A 10,092-nucleotide genomic window follows, 5' to 3' on the forward strand; every position below is an offset into this window, starting at 1 on the left:
CCCTTCTCTGCTCTCAAGGCCCGGAATGCCCATCCTCCCGGCCACCCCATGTCAACAGAGCATCCTGCCCCAGCATGAATTTTCCTCTCTCTCCATATGTGTGGGTCTTCTTCAGCAGGCTCTCTCTGCCTCATCCTCTCCATCTCCCCAGCCCTTTTTAACTTGCCCCTGGATTCTGGAATCTCTGACATCGAGATCAATCCACAAGCAGCGAGCACTTGCAGCTGCTGCCCTCTCTGGCCCAGGCTATCCCAGGCTCTGCTGCCCTCTCTGGCCCAGGCTATCCCAGGCTCTGCTGCCCTCTCTGGCCCAGGCTATCCCAGGCTCTGCTGTCCTCTCTGCTCCAGGCTATCCCAGGTTGGGTTCACCACTTCATTCTATTCCTCCCCTTCTCTGCCTGCTAGACTCATTTTTCAATACCAGCATTTTCATCCTGCAATTCTCTTGTTCATCTCAAGTCCTCAGATCCAATGTAGGATGTGAGGAGATACGGTAGAGCCTCTGAGACTCAATGCACGTGTTAGATGAATGGCTCTACGTCGCTGGGAGTGAGACTCAAATGGAATCTGGGTAGTTTTTCAACTAACATAGGAGAAAACACCAATCCCATCAAACTGTACAAGATTCTGATTGGTACCTACCCTGTGACAGTCAGAGGTCAGGAGGAAATGTAAAGGCATTCAAAGAAGATGGGGGTCATGATGAAATTTACCCATGTAATCTGACAACCGAAGGCCCAGGATGTGGCAGAAAAGCAGAGACAAAGTCTGTAACGCACATCACAAGTCATGAAATAAATGGACGACTTGGAACGGTTGGCGCAGTCTCTAAGGAAGTGAGTGGAAGATATTAGCAGAAGGGAACCGAGCAACGGCCCGCAGCTCTGACAGACTGGAAATTCTACAGGAAGGAAGAGAGCAGGAGAAGCTGCACTCCCTGGGGGGGTTCAACGAGCAATTCCACGGCGCACGGATAAGGAGCAGTAACATAGCTAGAATGGGCTTGTTTTCAATAACTAAAATCTCATTTTACTAATAGCCCTGAGATGTCCCCAAAGCTTTCTAGAACTTTCTTTTTTCCAGTTGCACCGCTTTTCTGGATGATGAGTTCCATATGGTACCCTGTCAGTCAGCTGCCATTTTCGCTACTCAGGATAAGACTCCCCTCTCTCGGCTCCCGACTGCCCTGCCGACTGCCGCCTGCTCTCGGTTAAGATAAATGACTGCTCCCTCAAATACAGCGTTTTCTCAGCCATAAAGAGAGGAAATAGGCTAGGTTTGTTCTCCAAAGTGACAGACCCCAAAGTGGGAGGGGTCGTTGGGGCAGCTCTTAACACCCACATGATAACATTTAATACCCTAGTGGCAGAAGGAAAGCACCAGATATTCCCTCTCAGGTACTCAATTTCAGGCAAAGGAACTGTGATGAACTGTGGCAATTAGCAAGGGAAAAAATGAAAAGGAACTATTTAAAGAGCAAAAACCCCACAGGAAGCCTTGGAGAATACTGGAAAACAGGAAAAAAAAAAAAAGTGTTTTGCCAACAAAAAATCTAGGCCCACAACCAGATGCCACAGGCAGCTGAATGCAAAGCCACCATGAGCAGAGAGCCTGCTGGGAGAGAGGGTCTGGGAGCCAGAGGCCTCAGCTCCTCACAGACACCCAAGGGCCCCTCACAAACATCAAAAGCAGGAACTCAAGAACGAGTGAGGTGCAGAAGGATTGCATTAGGGATAGAGCAACGGCAGGACAGACAGAACCCCAGACACACGTGTTGCAAGCTAGTGACAGCCACCCACCCAGTCTGCCAATGACACACAGAGGAAAGGGAGAAGGGCTATTGACCACACTGTGCAAACCAGGCCTCTCCCACGGCCACCCAGTTGGCTTCCAGGAGCTGCAGGAACCGTGACCAGGAGAGATGCTTCTGTCCTTGTCAGAACTCGGGCAAAGCCCTGATCATAGGTAATGCCTGTGCTTCGAAAAGTAAGATTCTCCACCCATCAGAGGCACTGTCACTGCTGTTAGTGGCACACTATAGTTAAGCCCCCCGTTCCCTGTTTTCTGGCCCATACATTGTAAGACCTAAAGAACGTCTGCCCAACAATTTCTAGCAGGGATTCTGAGAATCTCTCAGGAACCTCTGGGCAAATTAGAAAAAGGTACCCTCCTGGGTGGAGCCAGGGCAGCTGGGCCCTGCACAGCCTGCTGTGTGGGGCTGGCTTGACCTGGAGAGCCATAGTTGTAGGCCTTGCCACAGGGAACACTGGGTACAAGCCCTGGAGAATTCCAGAAGGGAACTGGTTTTTAGTATTTATGACATGGTTGGTCATCTGGAATGTCTTTCACCATAACTGGTGAGGGCATGGGGAGAAGACAGAGGTGGCCAGTTCTTCACCCGGAGCAGTGGATATGAAGAACCACTGCCATTGTGGTGGCTGCTGTTTCCAGCCGGCCGGAAGGAGTCCAGCATCTGTTGGAGGCGATCTCAGAAGTGACTGTCCTTGGAGCCCAATGGAATTGCTTCATGTTAGATACTCTCCTTCTTTTCAAAAAAATAAACTTTTTACTGAAGTAGAATAAGCACATAGAAAAATGCCATAAAGGTATAGACCAATGCATTCCACCAACTGAGTGGACCCGTGGAACCAGCATCGAGATCAGCAAATAGAATACGGTGGCCCCCCGGGCGCTCTGGGGTCTCTTTCTGGTGAGCTCTCTCCCTGAGAGTAACCGCTATCCTGAAATCTAGCCCCAGCGATTACTTTTGCCTGCTTCTTGAACTTTACATAAAAGATTGCAAATAGTGTCTAGTCTTTGGTGTCTGACCTCTTTTGCTCAACAGTTCTGTTTTGGAGATGCATCCACGCTGTTGCATAGAATTGCATAACATTCCCTTGCAGAAATATACCACAATTTATTTATCCATCATACTGTTGAAGGGCGTTGGGGCAACTGGACTTTCTTTTTAATTGACTTTTTTCTGATTACAAAGATAATTAAACAGTCATTAAAAAGATGTCCCCATTTTTCAATTTCGTGGAGCACTCCAGCCCTGGAGTCTTGTTGGGGCCTCAACATCCAGGCTTCACTTCCTTCCTTGACTGCTTAGACCCTGGCTCACCAAGGTTCACCCCTTTGGGCTCTTGCCCATACACCTCAGCCTCCTTACAATCCCCAACCCAGGGACAGTCCTCGCTCTGTATTTCAGCCTCAGACGCTCAGGCCTCTAAGTACCGCAGGAAAGCCGCTGTCCGGGACAGTGTGTGCCCTCGCACCTGCCCTTTCACTTGGCTGCGAAATCTCCAGACTTCTTGCAACAACTAGCCAAAGACTCTGAAAACGCTCTCAGCAGCTATTTTGCTGAGGAAAGGGAAGGCCTGGAGCCCAGCGGCCTTCACTGGCCTCCCCCCACCCACCCTGTGCCCATCGACTACTCGTGCCTCTCTCCCAAGGCCTCCCAGAGTGGGGGTCTCAGAGCCCTCCACCAGCACCCAGGACCCCTCTCCCCCCACTCCAAGACTTGACCCCTTCAGGCTTCTCCCTCAGAATCCAGAAACCCTCAGCCCCACACTCTCTAAGGACATCTTCCCCTTAGGCTGCTAATGGGTAGCCCTTTCCTTCCTTGTTGGGGCCGTGGAGCGCCCCCACTACCTCCACCACAGCACAGCTCCAGCTGAGCTCACTACCAGCCTTCCTAAGCCCACAGGGCACAGCACGGGCCTTTACAATGTTACCTCTAGGCGGCATCTGACATTGTCCCCCGTGCTCTCTCTCGAGACTCTTCCCTTGACTTCTGGGACAGCGATTTTCCTTAATCTGTCTCTCCACCCCACCCCTGCCCTTTCATAATTCTCTTTCACTGGTTTTCTTCCTGTGCCTGCCCCTTAAGCGTCAACTTTCCCCAAAGCTCTGGGTTAATCTCTTTCTTTCCTGGACCCCTCCTCTCAGCAACACTGACTATGGAGACCCCCATCTCTACCAATCCGGGTCCCACCCTTTCCCCTAAGTTCAGGCTTCCTATCCAGCCATTCCATCTGGGGGTCCCAGAAGAGCCTCAGAATCTCAGGGCGATGCCTCTCGAATAAAAGTATATTCAAGTTTTACAGGGAGAAATCAAACCATCAGGTGTCTACACAATGTAGAGCTTAGCAAAGCCTTGGCAGGCGGGATGCAGAGCAAGCAGTCTAGGCCTCCTGAGCATCATGGTGCCTCGTCACGCGGTGGGGAGGTCTCCCCCCCGACCCGAGAGGTGCATCAGAATTTCAGGTGGAGCGTGAGATTTGTGTATTTACCAAAAGGAGACATGGCTTTGAGAAGTTGAGTAACCACACTGGAGAGAAGTCAGGGAGTGCCCATCAGGGTGCCAGCAGGAACAAAGACCCTTCCATGCTGGGCAGCAAAGCTCAGCGATCCAACTACCTACAATGGCGAGATCTAGGACGTGCTGCAGAGAGAAATCGAAGACCTGGAAGCAGAAGGAGCAGGCAGTTATGAGACCCAGAGAGGGCAGCTGTGTAGAGAGGGCAGCCGGGCCAGAGTTGTGGCCTCCCACCGAGGGACACAGCCCGGGCTCACCCTCCCCATCTACATTCGCCTCCCCATCGCGGCTGGTGTCTCTCAACCCCACTGGAAGATGTCATGGCAGTCCATTCCGGTCAGCCCCCTGCACCCAGACCAGGGTGGAGCGGCCTCAGAGGGGGTTGGAATAGGGCTCTGGACAAGAATGTGAGAAAGAGCAGAAACAGGGTGACATGTCAGCTCCATCAGGACGTAGAATGAAGAGGGAAGACTGTCCATGACACTGCAATAGAGACCAGGGAGTAAAACTGGAAGGACCAGGTGACATTCCTGGAGCCTTCACACCTTCCCCTCATCCATCCTCCTTGCATAGTGTCTGGAGTGCTTATCAAGCCCCGCACTGGAGAGGACCTGCGTGCTTGACCCAAGGCGGAGAACGCCAAAGCCGGGCGGAGGGGACGATCAGTCAGCCTGCCCTCTGCCTCCCTCTATGATCTGTCCTGTCTTCAAAAAGGGCCCCCCGAGCGAGGGAGCTGGGAGAGGCAGTTGGGAAAAGATGAAATAGGCAGATCCCTGGGGATTGGGCTTTAAGGAGGAAGCAATCCGAGACAGAAAGATGTATCAAACACTTGCACGGATAAGAGAAGTGGATCACCAAAAGCAGAAACACACGCGTATGTTTCCCAGTAGAGAACTATTACCAGTCAGGGGGGGGTCTGGGGAGCCACGCTGGGACCTGTCTTATTCCATGGGGAGATGGGGTACACAAAAGAGAATAATGACACCCAGCGGGTAAATTCCCAGCACAGGGGACGGGGACGCTGAGGTGGACAACTGTAACCCGGCGTGCGTGGGGGAAAGCATGGCCTCCTGTGTGGTCTGGAGATGAAGACCAGGATCTGGGCCCCCCCAGAGCACGTGAGGCCAGTGAAAGGGTAGGGTCACCAGCGGAAAGCAAAGTAGCCCGTCCTCTGACCCGACACACAGCAAGGTGCGTCTGCACGGGAGACCGACTCAGGGCCGTTCACTGATCTCGAGCAAGACGGTAAAGGCTTTTCCTAGTTCAGAGAAGGCTGCCAGGAAGCTCGAGGGTTCTAGAAAGAAGAGGGCTGCCCTGGGCTGTACGTCAGGCCTTCGAGGCTGCAAGGAAATGTCAGCAGACATCACGAATCTGTTCAGGAAATCCTACGGTCTCAGGGCTGATGGGGCTGGGGGCGGGGGGGTGGCGCTGGGAGCCCGACTGAGGGCTCAGCCCCAGAGGGGCCCCGTCCTGCCCCTTGCCACAAGTCAGTCTCCAGTGCCTCTGCGCTGGGCAGGAGGCCTGGGCATGGCATTTCTTCCATTCCAGGCCACTGTGGAGTGTGCGTGGCATTGTCACTGTGAGCAGTTCCTGGGTGTATGAACAAAAGGTGAAGAGGTCTGGTCTCTAAGAAACCAGAGTGGTTTCCGGGCAGCCGTCAGCCTGATGGTCTCAGCAGACAGCAGAGCTCAGTCAGAGCTGAGCCCAAAGCTTGGTGGTGCGGGAGCAGCGGCGGTGGCCAGGCAGAAGCAGTGAGGGAGCCCCGTCCTGCGCTTCCACATCTCCAGCTCACGTCCAGGCTCAAGGCCCCGAGGGGAAGCACCAGTGCTGGGGGAGGCCATTCTGAGAACCGTGAAGCCTTTCCCACCCAAGTGCTGCGGTCCCTCCCCGCCCGCACCCTGCCACCCTCACCCAGGCCGCAGTGTCCTCCTGCCCTGGGGCTCAGGTTCCTGCTCCTTGCTTCCAGCTGCCTTCCCTTCCCTCCCTGCCTATCTCAGCTGCCTTTGTTTTCTTTCTCCAGGAGCAGCAGGTGCTGAGAGGACGCCAGGAGAAGGAAGAGTGACCTGACCCAGGCTGCTGGGGGCACCGAGAAGGTCCCAGGCCTCGTGGGCATCCCAAAGACTGTGGGGGCAAAAGGAGGAAAAAGACATCCCAGGAATTCAGCTCCCCTCGGTTCCTCAAAGGCCTTCTGCCTCCAGCTCTTAAGGAAAGACCATTCCAGACTCAGAGGGGCCCTCCCCCGAGAGCAGAGGCTTCTTGGCCTCCAGGGGAAGCCGAAGGCCCCAGGTCATCCTGCCTGGAAGCTTTGTCTGGAATCTAAAAGAGGACAACTTGACTGTTACTGCCATGCCGATGGGCAGGTCATGCGTGCGTAGGGAGGACCCCATGCCCACTCTCCAAGAGACGGGGAAGGAAGACCAGGATGCCCAAGTCAAATGACAAGGTGAGTAATGTATGTAGAGAACGGGACAGATGAGAGCAGGTGACCCCAGAAACTGGGGCTCAATCTGGAAGGTGGCATAATTGAAGGGGGACAGGGTGTTCAGGGAGAAGGGAAGGCGCCCTTCCTGAGACCCCCAGGAGTGAACCCAGGATATGGAGTCATTGCCACCTACCCCCCTCCAGGCCCTTTCTGCACCACGGGCCCCACCACTGCCCCCAGACCTCTTCCTCCCCTGTGGCTTCAGGGTGGCCCAAAGGACAGAAAGAAGACATCAGAAGGACATTTGCTGGCTCATGGGAACCCCTAAGATATAGGAGAACTCAATGTGCCTGGTGGTTACCCCATCTTAGCCCTCTTTCCTTTGGGGTCCCATTTCCCTCTGTGTTTGACTGTCTTCCAGTCCTGCCGCCTCTGTGTACATGCCCCTCTTCTCTTGGGACTCTCTCTTGGCATCTCCTCCTGTTTTCCTCCACGTCTCTCTCCCCGCCCGCTGTATCTGGTCTTCTCAGCCCTCTCCAGCCCTTCTTGTTTCTCTCCACTTCCACACAATGGGTGAGGGCCAGAATCCAGAGCTGAAGTCACAGGGAGGAGCCTCATCGACCGGGGATGGAGCCCCATGGCGTCTGAGGAAAGACCTGCCTTTCCCCTTCCGGCAGCCCCGCCCCCCTCACCCTCACCTTTCTGTGAGGCTGAGGTGTGGGGGAAGGCAGGAGGGCTGCGAGGAGGAAGCTGCCCGCCTTCACCCCATCCGCAGCCTGCCTTCCTGGAAGCTCCTCTTCCAGCTCTTCTAAAGCAGAGAAGCTGCTCTTCTTCCTATCCGTCGAGCCCTCAGCGCTCCCCTGGCTTCTTGGCTCGTCTTTGTTATTCTAAGTCCTTCCTGGGTGACACTTCCTCTTCCTCTTGGAGCCCCACAGCCCAGTCAGTATGATCCCCTTCTTCCCATCTTCATCCACTTGCAAGCCAGTGGACTCCCCCACTCACCTCCCCCCAGGCTCAGCAGAGGACCTGGCACATGGTAGGTGCTCAATAAATCTCTGTTGAATGAAGGGAAAACTTTGGCCTCAGACTCCAAGGTGTTATCTTTGCCCCAATACCGCGCCCACCTAGACAATTTTAACAACTCCCAAGAAGCCTCGTCTCCACTCCTCTCCACTTCTGCAGCCCACCCCACAGCCAAACCTTGAACCCAGACATCTCCCAGGAGGCCCCATCTTGGCCCCCCACAATTCCCTTCTCTTGAAAGGCTTCCATGGCTGCTCATCCCAACTTGCAGGTCTCCAGTATCACGTTTCCCACCTCATGGTTGACCCATTTAAAGCCCTCGGTTTCCCTCCTCTCTGCTGGGCTTGCCTTGCCCGCTCCCCAGCCTGGGAACAATGTGACCTTTCATTTTCTCTAGTCTTGCACCTGAGCTCTGCTAAGACAAACACGCAGCTGGTTTGTTCCCCAAGAAAGGTGTGAGTAACAACTCAGCTCGGCCCTCCTCTGCTGCCAGCTAGCAATCAGTTTACTAACCCTTTTTTCCATCCCCAGAGTTGACCCTTGCCCCCAAACCATTGTCCCCATTCCTCACCCACTCACTTTCCCTGACATATCCACTCTTAGTGCATAACCCCAGGCCATCAACTCTGACCTCCCCCCTGGCCCTCCCATCTCATCATATCTGCCTGTACACTCTCCTGCCCAACGCGCTCCTCACCCTTTTTAGGATAATTCCTCCATTTGGGCTTTGGGTCCCACCTGCCCTTCCACACACCCGGGGCTGGCCCTCCAGCCAAGTGTCCCTCCCCTCAGCAACCTGTGAAATTACTTCTGATCTCGCCTCCTTCCCCTCAGCCTGTCAGTGTGCCGACAACTCTCACTGGATATAAAACTTCCCTCCATCACACCTCTTCCTTAAGCTGGCGTCCGCTTTCAAAAATGCCGTTCACCAGAAAACTGCTGGAAGGATCTTCCCAGTCTGTAGATGGCTTGTCCATCCCTCCTGCCCACTCCACCCAGTGCCCTTGGCCTCTGCTCCCCACCCCCTGCTAAGGAATCTGAGCTCCCAGAGGGCAAGATGCCCCCTCCATTCTGTATCATACAACCTTTCTTTTTCCTTTTTATTGCAGAAAAAATGCATGCTCATTCAAACCATACCACAGAGAGAGTCAAGTCGTGGGAGCATTCTCTTACCCTATGCTCAATCCCATTCTCCTGAGGAAGGAGCATTCAAGGGGGGCCGTGTACGTATGCTTCCAGGCTTTTCTCCAGGTACAAACATGTATGTAGTTTTATGCACACAAATAGAACTGCTTTTAAAACATAAATGGGATCCTAGCACACACATTGTTGTGTAGCTTGCTTTATTTCAGTGAACGCATCGAGAGTTCCCCATCAGTGCTTGCCCCATCACACTCCTGGTGCGGCTGCTCTGCTGCCCAACACACCGATGGACCGTGGACTTAGCCACGCCCCAATTAGTGACTGCTTAAGTTGTTTCCAATATTTTAACGTTGCTGTCACAACTGTCCTTTCATGTCTATCCTCACAAAGTTATGCGAGTATTTCTGTTGGAGAAAGTCCCAAAAGTGGAACTGCTTTTTATGTTTAAAAGAGCCCCCCAGAAAGGCCGTCCCAGCCCTCCTGCCCACTCCCAGCACAGGGGGGGAGCTTCTGCCCATGCCTGGCGGGCGCCTGAAAGCATCCCTCATGACATCTGCAGCAATGCCCGAGGTCTCTACCCCCCAAACTCTGCTGTTGGATTACTTCTCACTTCTTCTCAAACTGTGCCCCACCCCTCGACACTGGCCCATCCTCCTCTGCTGGTCCCTTGGATCCTGTTTCCTGATGTCTCCGCATTTACTTTTTGAATAACCTCCTGTATCACCTTTTTGCTAATGGGTCTTTCCATGCGCCTCCTGGAGCTGGGCAGCCAGGCAGTTCAAGTGAACTCCGCAATGAACGAGGGTTGCACAGGCGAGTGAGAGGAAGAGGAGAACTCAGCTGGCCCCTTTCATTCACGCAGTCTACAAATATTTATTGAGTAACTATTAAGTGCTGGCGCATTGCAAGAGAGGCTGGGGAGAATGGTGAGCTGAAGCAGGCACGGTCAGTCTTGGAGGGGAGAGAGACATTCATCAAATAATCACACAAATAAAAGTATGATTTCAAATTGTGTGAAATGCCACAAAGGAGTGGCTCGTGGAGATGTCCCTGACAGCTGCCGGTCCATAGGGCCCGGGAAGGGCTCCCCAGGAACTGACATTGGAACTGAGATCTGTGTGATGCACAGGCTTTGAGCAGATGAGGAGGGTAGGGGAAGAGGTCTCCATGTTGGAACAGAAGGC

The 10,092-nt window shown here is 53.7% G+C and overlaps 1 long non-coding RNA gene across 3 annotated transcripts; it reads left to right on the top strand.

The window, feature by feature from the left end:
• The first annotated feature begins 5,737 nt into the window (after positions 1-5,737).
• On the top strand, positions 5,738-9,090 carry LOC139046060 (uncharacterized). 3 transcript variants are annotated; one of them, XR_011505623.1, is made up of 3 exons: positions 5,738-5,929; positions 6,341-6,763; positions 8,875-9,090. It is a non-coding gene; the product is annotated as an uncharacterized lncRNA (long non-coding RNA). The 3 variants fall into 3 exon arrangements; XR_011505625.1 differs by having other exon boundaries at positions 5,777-5,899; XR_011505624.1 differs by lacking the exon at positions 5,738-5,929 and adding an exon at positions 5,957-6,071 and having other exon boundaries at positions 8,875-9,089.
• Positions 9,091-10,092: the final 1,002 nt, after the last annotated feature.

The sequence above is a fragment of the Equus asinus genome, chromosome 8, assembly GCF_041296235.1.
Source record: "Equus asinus isolate D_3611 breed Donkey chromosome 8, EquAss-T2T_v2, whole genome shotgun sequence".
Lineage (NCBI taxonomy): Eukaryota > Metazoa > Chordata > Mammalia > Perissodactyla > Equidae > Equus > Equus asinus.